This window comes from Sturnira hondurensis, unplaced genomic scaffold (genome assembly GCF_014824575.4).
Source record: "Sturnira hondurensis isolate 20B ecotype Veracruz unplaced genomic scaffold, ASM1482457v3 Scaffold0005198, whole genome shotgun sequence".
Taxonomy (NCBI): domain Eukaryota; kingdom Metazoa; phylum Chordata; class Mammalia; order Chiroptera; family Phyllostomidae; genus Sturnira; species Sturnira hondurensis.
Window position 1 is genome coordinate 434422 of NW_028077829.1, and position 16552 is coordinate 450973.

The window sequence follows — 16552 nt, forward strand, 5'->3', positions numbered from 1 at the left end:
TATTTGAATTGATGTGTCAGTAGGGCAATCTAATAATTCCAAAGGCTTTAACTGACATTCTTTGACCCACAGATCCTACTTCTAGAAATTTATACCAAGGAAAAAGTCGTTTCCTAACCAGATAATTGTACACAGGTGTATGCAATATGCTATTATGATATTTTCTTTCTTTTTTATTGCTTTTAAAGTACAATTTTATGCCTTCCCCCCACCCCTTCCCACTACCCCATCCCTTCCCACCTTCCTCCCCTGTTTCTACCCCCCGTTATTGTCCATATGATGTTAATGATAGAGGAAAAATCCATCTAATATCCTTCAATGAAGAATTGTTTAACTAAACCATGGTGTATCCCTTCTTTGAAATAATGTAGAGCCCTTATTAGTGATGACGTAATGCATATATGGAAATGTGTTTATGAAATATCAAAATGTAGAAAAGCAGGTTAGTATGGTATATGTTATATTATATGAGATGATTTTCTGTAAAAGTAAAAAAGCACACTTGTGTTTATATATTTTGTAAGAAGTCTGCAGAATCCAAAACATTAATCAAAGATGGCTGTAGGTGAGGAAATTACAAATTATCTTTATGATACTTATTTTTTTATTTTTGAATCTTCTTTGATGATAATATATTAATTTTATAATTGAAAAATAAGATATTTTAAAAAGTAAATAATATTCTTTTAAATTTTTTTTTTTATTTTTCAAAAGGAAGGGGAAAAAAAGAGAGGGAGAGAAACGTCCATGTATGGTTGCCTCTTGAACACCCCCTAGTGGGGACCTGGCCCATAACCCAGGCATGTGCCCTGACTAGGAATCAAACTGGCGACAGTTTGGCTCACCTGCCAGCATTCAATCCACTAAGCCACACTAGCCAGGGCTAAATCATATTCTTAATTATCTGGTTATTCCATCTGCAAAGTGACAAAAACAAATTGACTTTGTTTTAATGGAAGTGATGTCTTTGTTTGTTTGGTTTTTTGTTGCTGTTGTACCTATGGATACAACTGACTGAAACAGTTTAGAATGGCAGAAACAACTTGGCTTTTGAATTTAACTGTCTCTAGTTAAAACTGATTTATAATATTCTCTCTCTCTCTCTCTCTCTCTCTCTCACACACACACACACACACACATTAAAAATACCCCTGGATTTCTATAAAATAACTCACACATATATAGGAGAGATTCTGAGATGTTTTAATGTGTAAATAATTGATTTTGAAGGATGAGAGGAAGTGAGCAGGATGGCTTAAAAACATCTTGAGAATGTAGGCTTTGTCTCCTTGGGCAGAACTAGACCAGGTCTACATGGAAACATTCTAGGGATGCCTGCTTATTCTTGAGGTTAGGTTCTAATGCACTGTATGATCTGGGGTGAGTTCCATTCTTTCCTGAGACTTCAATTTCCTTATCTGTCAAATAAGACTGATGCATTGGATGCTCTCAGAGGTTTCTAATACACTACATTCTTCGATAATCTAATTTGCACAAAAACATAGTAGTCTTCAATGTCTAACTTGAAGAAACAGGCATTTACAAAGTTTCAAAGCAGCTATAATTCTCTATTGAAAAGGGTGTGGAGAAGCCAGGGACATCTTTCAATCTAACAACTATCTATAGTTCTTGGGATGTCAGTGGCCTTGTTATGATTTACACTACTTCACTTGCATTGTCTCCTTTTAAAAATTAAAGCTAATTAATTGTTTCTTGGAGATCAAACATTAGAGATTTTAGACATAGGTAATTAAATATTTACACTAGGTCTCAATAGTTCAATCCCACTGTGTGTATGCACATCTGTGTGGGTGATGGACAGGTAGCATATGCTCTCTAAAGCAAGTGCTTGGGAATTTAGATGCAAACACACTTGGCTCAGTAATATGTCCATTTTAGTGGAGCAGTTTTGTTTGATGGAGTGTAATATGAAATTCTATGTATACAGAGCATGTAAACTAGCAAATGATTACAGCCATGGTATATTTATTTTCGATTTTTGCAAGCATATACTAAAGCTACTTATTCACATCGAGACTACGTTATTCATAGCACTACAAACACTTGGGGGTGAGGATCTCCTCTCAAACATATGAGATATGCCTTCCTTTCTCCCCCCATATTTCAAGAATCTTGTGTGCAAGGGCATGCCCATCTGCATGGGGGGGCAGAGTGTTTGCCATTATTAGTTATTTATTTGTTTTCTGGGGTGATTTTGCCTGTCTAGAAATCAGAAGAAGAAGCTCTAATATACTTCAGCACATATAAATTAATTACTACTGATATTCCAAAGGGAAACTCTGCACCTTCTTGGTCTTCTACTTCTCTGACTCACCTAAAATGTCTCGTAACCCTCCCTATTAACAGTGTCCACCCAAAAAGAGAAGCATTATGACCAATATCATGGAAATGGGTCATGCTTCATTGTTTTTCCTCACTTGGAGAGCAGACTTCTCACCAGTAAAAATTGCACTGCCCTAAGGCAAGTTTTATATAAAAGTTATTTACAAAGAGAACTGGGGTCAAACCAGGAGAGCAGTTTTTTTCTTTCTCAAATCCAGAAAAGTATATATATAACTCCTATTTTAGCTAGGAGCTAAAATTCTCCTGATGTCCCATAGACATACAAAGAACATAATCAATTAGCTATTATCTCATCACAAAATCTGAATCACCAGATATGCTTTCTGACTAATCAGGCCCAATAACTGCCTCAAGCTCAATTGTTTTGTATTAAGTATTAATGGAAACATAATTATTCCACAGATAAATCACATTCCAATCTAATTAAATCAAGTATAAAAAAGTAATATATGAATGATTATACTACTTTAATTCATTATCACTTTAAGAAATGTTTATTTCATTGGTATTATCAAGATATCAAGTTGAATTTTAGTTAAAAAGTAAGATATCATTTGGTAAGTAAATAAAATATATTTCATTAACATAGTTAAAATATTTTGTGTAATATTGAAAATCCAAATATCTTTCTGAAGTTTACACAGTAAAAAATGGTTCCTGAAATATTGAATTACAAAGGAAAGAACAACAGACTAGACATACACATAGTAACAAGATCTTAAAAAAATAGTGCTGAGAGAAATAGGAAGAACCAATTACGTATAACAACAGATACATATATCTAAAATGAATACTCATAAGCCACAATGCATATTTATTAATACTGAAGTAAGGGAAAGAACATGCATAAAATTTATTAGAACGATTGTGAGTAAAAAAGAAATTGGAATGAAAGTGGAAATTAACAAGAATAAATGAACAAATAAACAGCAGAGAGACCTCAACAATTAACTCTCAAGAAATTTGATTCATTCAAAACTCCATATCCAACAATACGAACTTTCCACCAGTCCAACAGAGAAAAAATGTTGAAGGTAGTACAGTAATGACTAGCATTATTTAAAGTGCTAAACTATCAAGGTGATAATAAAATCATGACTGGTTTTAGTTGGTTTTACAATTGTATTAAAATTATCTGTATCCAAGACACATCATAATTAAAATGGTAAAATTAAAAGACAAAGAGAATCTTAAAGGCAGCAAGAGAGAAACAGGAAGTAACATATAATGGAGCTCTGGTAAGGCTACCACCTGACTTCTTAACAGCAACTCTACAAGCCAGAAGGGAATGGCAAAAAATAGTCCAAGTAATGAAAAGCAAAGGCCTGCAACCAAGACTACTTTACCCAGAAAGGGGCTCGATTAAAATGGAAGATGAAGTAATGAGTTTCTCAGACAAAACAAGGCTAAAATAATACAACTCCACAAAAGTAGCATTGCAAGATATACTAAAGGAACTGCTTAAAGAAGAGGAAGAATGAGAGAGAGAGAGAGGAACACAGGTACAAAGGGGGTAAATGGTGATGAATAAGTACAAGCAATAATGGCCTTAAATGTAAATGTATTAAATGCTCAAATCAAAAGACATAACATAGGTGAATGAATAAGAAAACATGGCCTGCACAACTGCTGCCTAAAAAAGACCCACCTCAGAAAAAAAGACCTACACAAACTGAAGGTGAAGGGTTTGAAAAAAATATTTTTAACAATGGACAAGAAAAAAAAAGTCAGGATATTTTTTTTCAGTTGTATATCAGACAAAGTACACTTCAAAACAAAGGCCACAAAAAGATACCCAGAAGGACACTCCATAATACTCAAGAAAAGATTTCTACAACAAGACATAAACATTGTAAACATATATGGAGCCAACATAGGGACACTCAAATATGTAAGGAAAATCTTGGAGGACTTCAATAATGATATAGACAGCAACACACTTATACTGGGGGACTTTAACACCCCACTGTCAACAATAGATATATCTTCCAAACGAAATATCAGCAAGGATATTGGGGCATTGAGCAATTCCCTAGATTACCTAGATAAAATGGACTTAACAGATATACATAGAACCTTTCATCCCAGAGAAGCAAAGTACACATTCTTTTCAAATGCACAAGGAACATTTTCAAACATAGACCACTTCATAGGACACAAAAGAAGCCTCAACAAATTCAAGAAAATTGAAATCATATCAAGCATTTTCTCTTACCACAAAGGCCTGAAACCAGAAACCAACCTCGAGGAAAAAATTCAATAACATTCAAATCAATGTTATTAAATAGCATGCTATTTAATAGCAGTAAATAGCATACTATTGAACAATGAATGGGTTGTTCAATGCTATTTAATAAGACTAAATAGCATGCTATTGAACAATGAATGGGTTAAAAGTGAGATCAAGGAAGAAAACAAAACATTTCTGGAAACAAATAAAAATGAATTAACAACAGCCCAAAACTTATGGGACATAGCAAAGACAGTCTTGATAGGGAAGTTCATAGCAATACAGGCCTACCTAAAAAATATAGAAATGTTTAAAATAAACAACCTTCATCAAAACAAAAAGCTTCTGCATGGCTAAAGAATACATTAAAATGCAAAGGAACCAATGAAATGGGAAAATATATCTGCCACTGATACCTAGGACAAAGGTTTGACCTCTAAAATATAAATAAAAAATAAAAATAATTTTAAAAAGCATAAATACACATTTTAATAAATAAATTTGGGGTTTTTTGCACTACCCCCATACTTATCAAGTGTAACAGACAAGCAGATAAATTTTTTAAAAAGCAAAATAAAATAAAATAAAATATATATAAAACTCACAAGACTCCATTCCAAGAAAACAAAAACAATCCAATTAAAAATGAGCAAAGGACCTGGATACTTATCCAAGGAAGATATACAGAAGGCTCAGAGACATATGAATGGATGCTCAGCATCACTGGCCATCAGAGAGATGCAAATTAAAACCGCTATGAGATATCACTTCATCCCTGTCAGAATGGCCATCATAGCCAAATCAACAAGCTGACCAGGTTGTGGAGAAAAGGGAACTGTAGTACATTGTGGGTGGGAATGCAGACTGGTGCAGCCACTGTAGAAAACAGTATGGAATTTCCTTAAAAAACTAAAAAGGGAATTGTCTTTTTAGCCGGCAATTCCATTGCTGGGGTTATACCCTAAGAATCCTGAAACACCAATTCAAAAGAACCTATACACCCCAATGCTCATAGAAGCACAATTTACAATAGCCAAGAGTTGGAAGCAACCTAGATTCCCATCAGTAAATGAATGGATAAAAAAACTATGTTACATTTACATAATGGAATTCTATGCAGCAGAAAGAAAGAAGGAGCTCCTACCCTTTGTGACAGCATGGATCGAACTGGAAAGCATTATGCTAAGTGAAATGAGCCAGGCAGTGAAAGAAAAATACCACATGATCTCAACTTTAACAGGAACCTAATCAACAAAAAAACAAGCAATCAAAATATAACCAAAGACACTGAAATTGAGAATAGGCTGACAGTCACCAGAGGGTAAAGGAGAGGGGTTATGGGGGAAAAGGGTAAGTCTTTGCAGGAACGATTATAAAGGACACATGGGCAATAACAAGGTGGGTGTAAACAGGGAAGGGAGTTGGGGAAGTCCGGGTGGTGGGGAGGGGTGAGGGAAATAATCAGAAAAAAAAGGGGAGAGGTCATTGAAGGACATGTGTAAAGGACACATGGACAAGGCCAAAGAGGAGTAGGATCTGGGGTGGGAGGTGGGCTTGTGCCAGGGTGGAAGTGGTGGTGGGGGGAAATGGGGACAACTCCACTTGAACAACAATATAAAAAGAATCTGAAGCTAATAATCAGGGTGGGTTAAAGATTCAATGATATGCATCTACAATGTGATTGAATGCAGAATTTAAAAAGAGGTAGACACTGACATTATTTGTCATCTACTGAGCATTTGCCGTATGTTAATACAAATGCTGTGTTAACTAAAAACATTATTTTAGTTAATAATTTAATGAGGTTTATGAACATGTTGTGGAACAGCCAATCACAAGCAAGGAATAATAAGCCACAAGTACAGAACAAAACATAAGCAGAAAACAGTCAAGCAAAAGCATTCAAGAAAGGAAGGAGAAGATGCCCCCTGTTAATACTAGTACAGAGAAGTGCTCAGGTCAAATGACTCTAGTCATGTTCCTCCTTCTCTTCACTGATACCCCATCCAAGACCCCTACCCAGTCCTTGCCTGCCGTAAACCCCTTCTTCACCCTGCACCCATTCTTATGAAGTTCCTTTACATCATTTCCTTCAAATCAATGCCCTTCTGTGCCCACCCCATTGCCCTTTCATGTGTCAAACCAGCCACACAGGTGAAGATTCCCTTGCAAATGTGTGCAGCCAAAAGATCTTCTGAAACAACTATTATCTGCTCAAGAAAGTGCAAGAGAAAAAAACACCAACAGTATTTTTCTGTTACCAGCAGCTGATAAAGACGGTAATTCAAAGCAAGAGACCACACCTTCAGGCAGAACAAAGCCAAAAGACCCTAGAGAACTCCAACAATCCAAGTAATGCACTGTGTATAAAGAGACCCAGAGACAAAACTATCTGTAGATCTTCTAGCAAAGACTATGGGGAAATGGCCAACCACGTAGAGACCAAATGTTAACACTGTTAGGATACACAGATGGTGATAGTTAAAATAAAATCAACAGGATGTGAAAAAGAAGTGTATCTGACTCTGTGAATTCTCTGATTGTGTGGAAAGAGAAAAGGAAAGGAAGAAGCAAGTACATGAGAAGAGAGAGACACAGGGTTCCTGCAAGGCAGGGGGCCAGACCTGCAGTTCCACAGTTAGTCAGACTGGGGGATAAGGATAAGGTAAATACTGAGAACTGAAAACAAGCTTCCTCCTAAACGCTTTACCCCATAGGCAGGGGAAAAAGCAGTTGGAGTTTCTGCCAGTATGTGTGTGGTGAGAGGGGCCTCCAGACTGGCTGAAACAAGTATGGGATAATGGCAAACTCCCCCAAAACCCATACAAATCACCTCTAAGCCACATACCTCATAGTAATATTTGTTGCATGTTATCTGATACTGTAAGAAAACTAATGACCTTCAGAAAGACAAAAAAATCATCATACTGAAAGTCACTAACAGTGTCCCTAAGCTCTATCATAATGCTATTTCTGGGTCATACTTTTAACACTAATTAGGGTAATTTCTTGTTAAAAAGATTGGGGGCCTATCAAGGGTGGGGCAATGGGAGGGTACAAGCAATAATAAGAAAGATTGCTTACAAAAGTTGTTTTTCTTTTTTTTAATTGTTGTTCAAATGCAGTGTCTCCATATCCATCACCACTTTCATCTGCCCCACCCACCCCCACCTCCCATCCTCAATCAAGATGATGTTAATTATTCCAATCCATGAACACAGTAAATGCTTACATTTATTTGTGTCTTCCATAATTTCTTTCTTCAATGTTGTGTAATTTTCTGAGTACAAGTCCTTTATTTCCTTGGCTAGGTTTATTCCTAGGTACTTTATTTTTCTTGCTGCTATAGCAAATGTGATGTTTTCCTTATTTCTGTTTCTGATATTTCATTGTTGGTGTACAAAGATGCCTTCAATTTCTGAATACAGAATTTTTATCCTGCTGCTTTGCCAAATTCAGTTATTGGACCAAGTAGTTTTTGGTGGAGTCTATGGAGTTTTCTATGTACACTATCATGTCATCTGCAAACAATGACAGTTTTATTTCCTTCTTTACAATTAGGATGCCTTTTATTTCTTTTTCTTGTCTGATCAGTTGTGCCTAGGACTTCCAATACTATGTTGAATAGAAGTGTTGAAAGCAGACACCTTTGTTTTATTCCTGATCTTAATGGGAAAGATTTTAGTTTTTGCCCATCTAGTATGATGTTGGCTGTAACCTTCTCATATATGGCCTTTATTATGTTGAGGTATGTTTCCTCCACTCCCACTTTGTTGAGTGTTTTTATCATAAATGGGTACTGTACCTTATCAAATGTTTATTCCTTATTTATTGATATGATCATGTGATTTTTATCTTCCTTTTTGTTTATGTGATATATTATATTTATTGATTTGTGAATATTGTACATTTTTTGCATCCCTGTGATGAATCCAACTTGATCATGGTATATGATGTTTTTAATGTATTGCTGCATGTTGTTTGTCACTATTTTGTTGAGGATTTTAGGATCTATGATTATCAGTGATATTGGCTGATAGTTTTCTTTCTTGTGTGTTTATCTGGTTTTGGGATTTGGATGATGCTGGCTTCATAAAAGAGTTTGGGAGTCTTCTGTCTTCTTGGATTTTTTTTTTTTTGGAATAGTCTGAGGATAGAAGTTACCTCTTCTTTAAATATTTTGTAAAATTCTCCTGTGAAACCATCTGGTTCAGGGCTTTTGTGACCTGGGAGTTTTTTTTTACTGTTTCTATTTCACCAGATGTTAGTCTGTTCAGGCTTTTTGCTTCTTCTTCATTCAATTTTGGAAAATTATATGTTTCTGGAAATTTGTCCATTTTACCCAGGTTTTCAAATTTCTTGCACATAGTTGTTCATAGTAATTTCTTACAATCCTTTGTATTTCTGTGGTATCAATTGTAATGTCTTTCATTTCTGATTTTATTTATTTGGGTCCTCTCTCATTTTTTTCTCTCTCATTTTTTGATGTATCTGGTTAAATGTTTGTCAATTGTGTTTATCTTTTCAAAGAACCAGCTCTTGGATTTACTGATCCTTAGAATTATTCTTTTAGTCTCCATGTAATTTAATTATACTCTGGTCTTGGTTATTTCCTTTCTTCTACTCTCTTAGGGCTTTGTTTGTCATTGTTCCTCTGGTTCTTACAGCTGTAGGATTAGGTTGTTTATTCGACCTATTTCTATCTTTTTTAGGTAGGCCTATATCACCATGAACTACTTTATCAGGACTTCCTTTGCTGTGTCCCATAAGATTTGGACTGCGGTGTGTTCATTTTCATTGGTCTCCAGAAATGTTTTGATTTCTTCCTTGATCTTGTTATTAACAGATTCATTGTTTAATAGCATGCTATTCAATCTCCACGAATTTAAATGCTTTTGATTTTTTTCCTTCAAGTTGGTTTCTAGTTTTAAGCCATTATGGTCCAAGAAAATGCTGCTATGATTTCAATTTTCTTGAGTTTGATGAGGCTTGTTTTGTGTCCTATGATATGGTCTATCTTTAAAAATGTGTCTTGTGCATTTGAAAGAATATGTAGTTTGCTTCTTTGGGATGAAAAGTTCTACATGTATCTGTTAAGTCCATTTGATCTAGGGCATTGCTCAATGCCCCAATATCCTTGCTGATATTTTGTTTGGAAGATCTATCCATTGTTGACAGTGGGGTGTTAAAATCCCCCAGTGTAAGTGTGCTGCTGTCTATATCTTTCTTTCTTTTTTTATTTGGTATGGAATTAATTTATTCTGCCTATACATTTGCAAGGGTTTTTTTCCCTTTGTCTTAGTTTTCAAATATTTTAGGGTAATATGTTTCTTTTTAAAATTATTTTATTGTTGTTCAATTACAGTTGTCTGCATTTCCCCCCATTGTTCCTCCCATCCCAGCCTAACCCACCTCTCCCCTTGCTTCCACCCTCCCCTTTGGTTGTTTCTCTGTGTTCTTTATAGTAATTCCTGAAAGCCATTCCTCCTATTATCCCCTCCTCCCTCCCCTCTGGTTACTGTCAGATTGTTCTTAATTTCAGTGTCTCTGGTTATATTTTGCTTGCTTTTTCCTTTTGTTGATTATGTCCCAGTTAAAAGTGAGATCATATATTTGTACCTCTCCACTTGGCTTGCTTTATTTTGCATAATGTTCTCCAGTTCCATCCATGCTGCCTCAGAGGGTAGGAGTTCCTTCTTTCTCTATGCTGCATAGTATTCCATTGTGTAAATGTACCATAGTTTTTTGATCCACTCATTTAGTGATGGGCACCTTAGGTTGCTTCAAGCACTTGGCTATTGTAAATTGTGCTGACTCCTCCAAAGTTTTCCTTATATATTGGGTGCTCCTATGTTGACTCCATGTTTACTATGGTTATATCATCTTGATGGATTATTTCCTTGAGTATTATGAAGTGCTTTTCTGTGTCTCTTCTATGGCCTTTGTTTTGAAGTCTATTTTGTCTGATATAAGTATTGCTATCCCAGCTTATTTTCCCTGTCCATTTGCTTGGAATATTTTCCCAACACTTCACTTCCATCTGTGTAGGACTTTTTTTCTGAGGTGGGTCTCTTGCAGGCAGTATATGTGCAGGTCATGTTTTCTCATCCATTCAGCTACCCTGTCTTCTGACTGGAGCATTAATCCATTAATATTTAAGGTTATTAGTGATAGTTACTAATTCATCTTTGCCACTCTGTACCTGTGTCCCGTCCCCCCTCTTCTTTTTCTTTCTCTTCTTAAAGCAATCCCTCTAGCATTTCTTGCACTGGTGTTGTGGTTGAGGTATATACTTTCAGCCTTCTTTTGTCTAGGAAACTCCTTATTTTACCTGCCATTTTAACTGAAAGCCTTGCTAGATAGAGTAATCTTGGTTGCAGGCCTTTGCCTTTTATACTTGGAATATTTCTTGCCATTCCCTTTGGCGTGTAGTGTTTCTGTTGAGAAGTCAGGTGGTAGCCTTATTGGAGCTCCCTTGTATATTACTTCCTGTTTCTGTCTTGCTGCCTTTAAGATTATCTCTTCATTTTTAAAGTTTGGCATTTTAATTATGATGTTTCTTAGAGTAAGCCTATTTGGATTCATTGATTGGGAATATCATTCTTGATTGGGAATATCCATGCTTCTTGAATTTGTGTGGCTTTTCCAACCCTGAATTAGGGAAGTCTTCCATCATTATTTTTTCAAACAGGATTTCTATCCCTCGCTCATTTTCTTTTCCTTCTGGTATTGCTATGATTTGAGTGTTATTGCATTTCATGTTGTCCTGCAGTTTCCTTAAGCTACCTTCATATTTTTTGAGTCTTCTCACGCAGCTGCTCTACCTGGGTGTTTCTTTCTACCTTGTCTTCTGGTTCAGTAATTCAGTTCATTGCTTCATCCAGCTTGCTTGTAGTTCCTTCTAGTGTATTTGTTCATGTCTGATATTATATTCTTCACTTCTCCCTGGGTCTTTTATATAGTTTCTATTTCCTATATCATAATGTTGTTTTTCCTACTCAGTTCCTTGTAGTTGTCTGTGCAGTCCTCAAGCACCCTTATAACCATTCTTTTAAATTCTATATATGATAGTTTGATTGCCTCTATGTCATTTAGTTCTTTTACCGGGGAGTCTTTCATTCCTTTTAATCGCTGGTTATTTCTTTGTCTCTCATTGTAGTTGACATTTTTTGTTTGTTTCTGAAATTCCAGATGTTCTGCTTTGCCAGCTGTTTTCATAGAGTGAACTGCTGTGGTGGGAGTTCTGTGGGACTCGGTGGTGAGGTCTCCTTGATCCCCTTGCCTGGATACTCTAGGGTTGCCCTTTCTCCATTTGGGGGAATCTCTTGTGGTAAGCTTTACCTGTTGGCGGCCCCTTTGTTGGTGGGTTCTCCCCTCCAATGGGTTTATTGGTATTCGCAACTCCCACCTTGTTTTGTATGCTGTTGTAAAGTGTTGGTTAACAAAGCAGTATTACAAGAACACCAAACATACACCAGCAAAAAGAATACCCCTAACACATCAGCAATCTCAACCACAAGTAAAATTAATAAAGGTGAAAAAGAGAATGTGGATACTATATGATATGACAAAGGGAATATGACATGACTGAAAGAGAGCAAAGTGTTGTGTGGTGAGAAGGATGAAAATTGATAAGATTGAGATAGAATCTAGATAAAAAAGGAGAGAGAAAATTTTACGAAGTAAGTATAACACAAATGGGCTATGGGAATAATGGGGTAAGAAAGAGGAAGAGTGCACTATGAAGTTTTAAGTAAAATTGAAAAGGTACTGGACCAACAAGAGCAAAATTGCAGAAAACCCACAGAAGAATTGATAACAACAACAGTTGGATGAATTTTAATGAAGGTGGGATGGGAATAAGAATATTGTAGAAAAGTGATACGTGAATAAGAGATGTCTACGGTAAAGAAAACTGATTTAGAGAGAATGGGGGAAGCTAACCTATAAGAGTAATGCATAAAGTTAAATTGAGACAAGGGAATAAAGAAAGACAGAAAAAAAGAGGAAGAAAGAAAGAGAAAAAAGGGAGAGAAGAAACAATGAAATAAAATTCCTTACTCAAGTAATCATGGGAAAGTTGAAGGCAAAATGGAGTAAGACAGAGGGAGAGTATTCTCCCTCTCCCTTTTAATAAACAATAATACAAACAAACAATAAACAATAGGAATTCCTTTGGAGAAGTACAGTAATCATGATATTTCACCCAACTAGCCACTGGTTATAAAACATGAAAAAGAAATAAGACTCTTATTAGAAGGGAAAAAGAAAATCACCTGAATTTAGAAAGTAGAGCACTTATGTGAGATTAGATGGAGGAGAAATAGTGAGAGTAAGGGATAGAAACTTGGCGTAGTGTGAGAGAAAATAAAGTTAACTACAACAGTAATAAACCTCAGGAAGATGGCAAAATGGATAAGACCATGGAAGGGTGTCATGTGGGTTTCGAAATAACAAGTAGTATGAAAAATATATAACCTGAATAAAGAGAATGAAAAGTAAAAGAACAGGAGTAGTGTGTTATTGGAATACAAGTGAAGTGAAAGAAGAAAAATAAAAATGCAATATGAAATGCAGAATAAAGAGAACAAATCAAACAATGAAATCTAACAAACAAAAAACTAATTAAATGGAAAGAAGAGGGAAAATGCAATTTCTGAAGGAAAGCAAAGTGAAATTTGTCTCAGCCGTTAGTGTTTGCCTTCTGACTTCTTTCTGGATCCATCTCTGATTTTTCTCACAACTCCAGGTCTCATGGTCTTACTCTTGAAAAAAAAAAAAAGCCTCCTGCTGACTTCAAACCTGTCTAGCAGTTAAAGTCAGCAGGCAGAGTGGGACTGGGCTCTGATTTTTTTCCTTTTCTATGGTTCCTCTAGGCGGGTTGGTCTGGGCTAGACCAGACCAACAGGTGCCCAGTATGAGCCCACACCCTCATAGTGCTGTGCAGCCCACACTTTCAACTCTATGCCTATTTTCCAGGATGGCACCAATAATCTACCTTGTTTTGCAACCCTTTGATCAGTTGTGAGGTGCACTGAGTGGGAACAAACTGAGCACCCACTTCTCTCTCTTTGTTGACCTGGGCACTTCATGCCCACAAAGTCCCTGCAGAGCAGCTTAGCTCTCCTATTGAAACAAGTCTCTCTGGGCACTGCTGCCTCTTGGACCTCCTGCTGCCCACCTTTGATCAATCCATGAGGCACTCTAAGTAGGAGTTAATCACACTCCCACTCCTCCCTCTTCACTGGTCTGGCGCCAGTGTGTATGAGGTCCCTGTACAAGTGAGGCCTCTACACAGAAGCTAAGATGGTTTTTTGAGAAAAGACCCCTTGGGTGCTGCCTGACACTCCTAACAAACGCCCAGTTTTTCACACAGTCCAACTCTCTGACCAGTCCAGAGTCTGAGTCACAGGCAATCACGGCCCTTTTCTTTCCCCAGCTTCAGGTGCCACCCAACTCCCCAATTTCTCTGGTACTGTCCCAGCCAGCAACTGTCACCTCAGCCAGGGTACGCTGCTGGTTTTGTCTCTTACTGTTTTTTTTATCCTCCCAGTGACTTTAAGTGTCCAGGTCTCTTCTGGTGAGGGTCTGATACTTCTCCTCTTGGGAAGGTGATGGAGCTGCTAGGTTGCTATCACTGACCCAGCTCTCCTCCAATGTTCCTGTGTCAGCCAGTCTCCAGTGCAAGGCCTGGGGACCTTCCCATCAGCCTACAAAATCTCATTGCCTGCTTTTAAGTGTCCTGGCACTCTCTGCCTTCCAAACTTCATATCATCTGGGATTCTGTTGGCTGTTCACTATTCTTGGCTTGGTGTCCCAGTAGGGTGCACAAGCAAGTGGGATCAGTTCCCACATACCTTGCTGCCATCTTCCTTATTCCAAAATTATTTACTATTAAATAAAATACTACAATGACCAACCTTACACATTATTTTTATCTAAATGCTCAATTATCCCCTTAAGATAAACATCTAAAAATGAAAAGCTGAATTTAAAGAGTATGCACCTTTTAAAAGTTTTAAAATGCATGTTACCAAGTTTACTTCAGTAAATTTTTGCATTAATTTACATTCCTAGTAGCTCTTTATAAGAACATTGTATTTTTTTTTTCATATCCTAGCTGGCAGTGAGTACTCCTTTTCTTCTTTGCTTTAATATTTCTTATCAGGTAGGTAAAACAACAAAATGTATCTTTTCTTTTTTTAATCTTTCACAATGTCCTTTAAACTTTAAAAAATCATTGATTTTAGAGTGACAAGGGAGAAGGGAGAGAGAGAGAAAGAGAGATTTATTCTACTTATTTATGTATTAATTGGTTGATTCTAGTATGTGTCCTGGCTGGGAATCGAACCCAACACTTTGGTGTATCAGGACAGCACTCAAACCAAGGGAGGTACCAAGCCAGAGACCTTTTAAACTTTTAAGAGAATACAAAAGGTGTGGTTACAACATTCATATGCTACTGAGAAGTTATGGGGATCATTTTATAAAAAAGTAAGAACCCGTTAGCTTAAGATTGTTAGTAGGCACAAATTTGGTCATTTTTTATTCCTTATTGGTATAAATTTACTTTGATTCAGCCAGCTCCATATACAAGGTGGCCATATGACTAAGGAGTAATCAACATAGAAAAATCATTAGGATAAGACAAAAGAAAATACAAAAATTTAAAGAATCTGCTTCACTCAGCTCTGTGAAGGTCCATATAGCTGAATCTTAATCTTCACAGAAATGGAATATACTGAAAAAATTCAGCCCTTGCTGGTGTAGCTCAGTGGATTGAGTGCTGGTCTGTGAATTGAAAGGTTGCCAGTTTGATACCCAGTCAGAGCACATGCATGGGTCATGGGCCAGGTACTCAGAAGAGGGCTCTCAAGAGGCAACCACACATTGATATTTCTCTCCCTCTCTTTCTCCCTTCCCTTCTCTCTAAAAATAAATAAATACAATTATTTTTAAAAATGTCATGACCCACTGCCCAATTCAGAATTTGGTTGAAGGAGTCAAGTCATAAACAAATCTGGTCAAAGAGACAGACATTTTCATTATTTAAAAAGCCCAAATCTATGCTTTGAGGAAAGGAAGGAAGAGAGAGAGACAGAGAGGAACACAGGTACATAAATGGCAATGAATAAGTACATTTCAATAATAACCTTAAATGTAAATGGATTAAATGCACCAATTAAAAGACACAGAATAGCTGAATGGATAAGAAAGCATGACCCACACATATGCTGCCTACAAGAGACCCACCTCAGATCAAAAGACAATCACAGACTAAAGGTGAAAGGATGGAAACAAATTTTCCAAGCAAATGGACAAGAAAAAAAAGCCAGGGTAGCAATTCTCATATCAGACAAAATAGACTTCAAAAACAGGGCCATAAAGAGAAACCCAGAAGGTCACTTCATATTGCTCAAGGGAAGAATCCAGCAAGAAGACATTAACATCGTAAATATATATGCACCCAACATAGGAGCACCAAAATATATAAAGAAAATCCTAGAGGACCTCAAAAATGATATTGACAGGAACACAATTATAGTAGGGGATTTTAACACCCCACTGTCAAAAATAGACAGATCTTCCAAACAAAATATCAACAAAGATATTGCAGCATTAAATGACACTCTAGATGAAATGGACCTCATTGATATATATAGAGCCCTTCACCCTAAAGAAGCTAAATACACATTCTTTTCAAATGCACACGGAACATTTTCCAAGATAGACCACATGATAGGACACAAAACGAGACTCAACAAATTTAGGAAAATAGAAATCATACCAAGCATTTTCTCTGATCACAAGGGACTGAAATTGGAAACTAACCCCACAGGAAGAAACCAAAAACACACAAAATCATGGAGATTGAATGGTATGCTATTAAACAACGAATGGGTCAAGATAGAAATCAGGGAAGAAATAAAAAAGTTTCTGGAAACAAATGAAAATGAA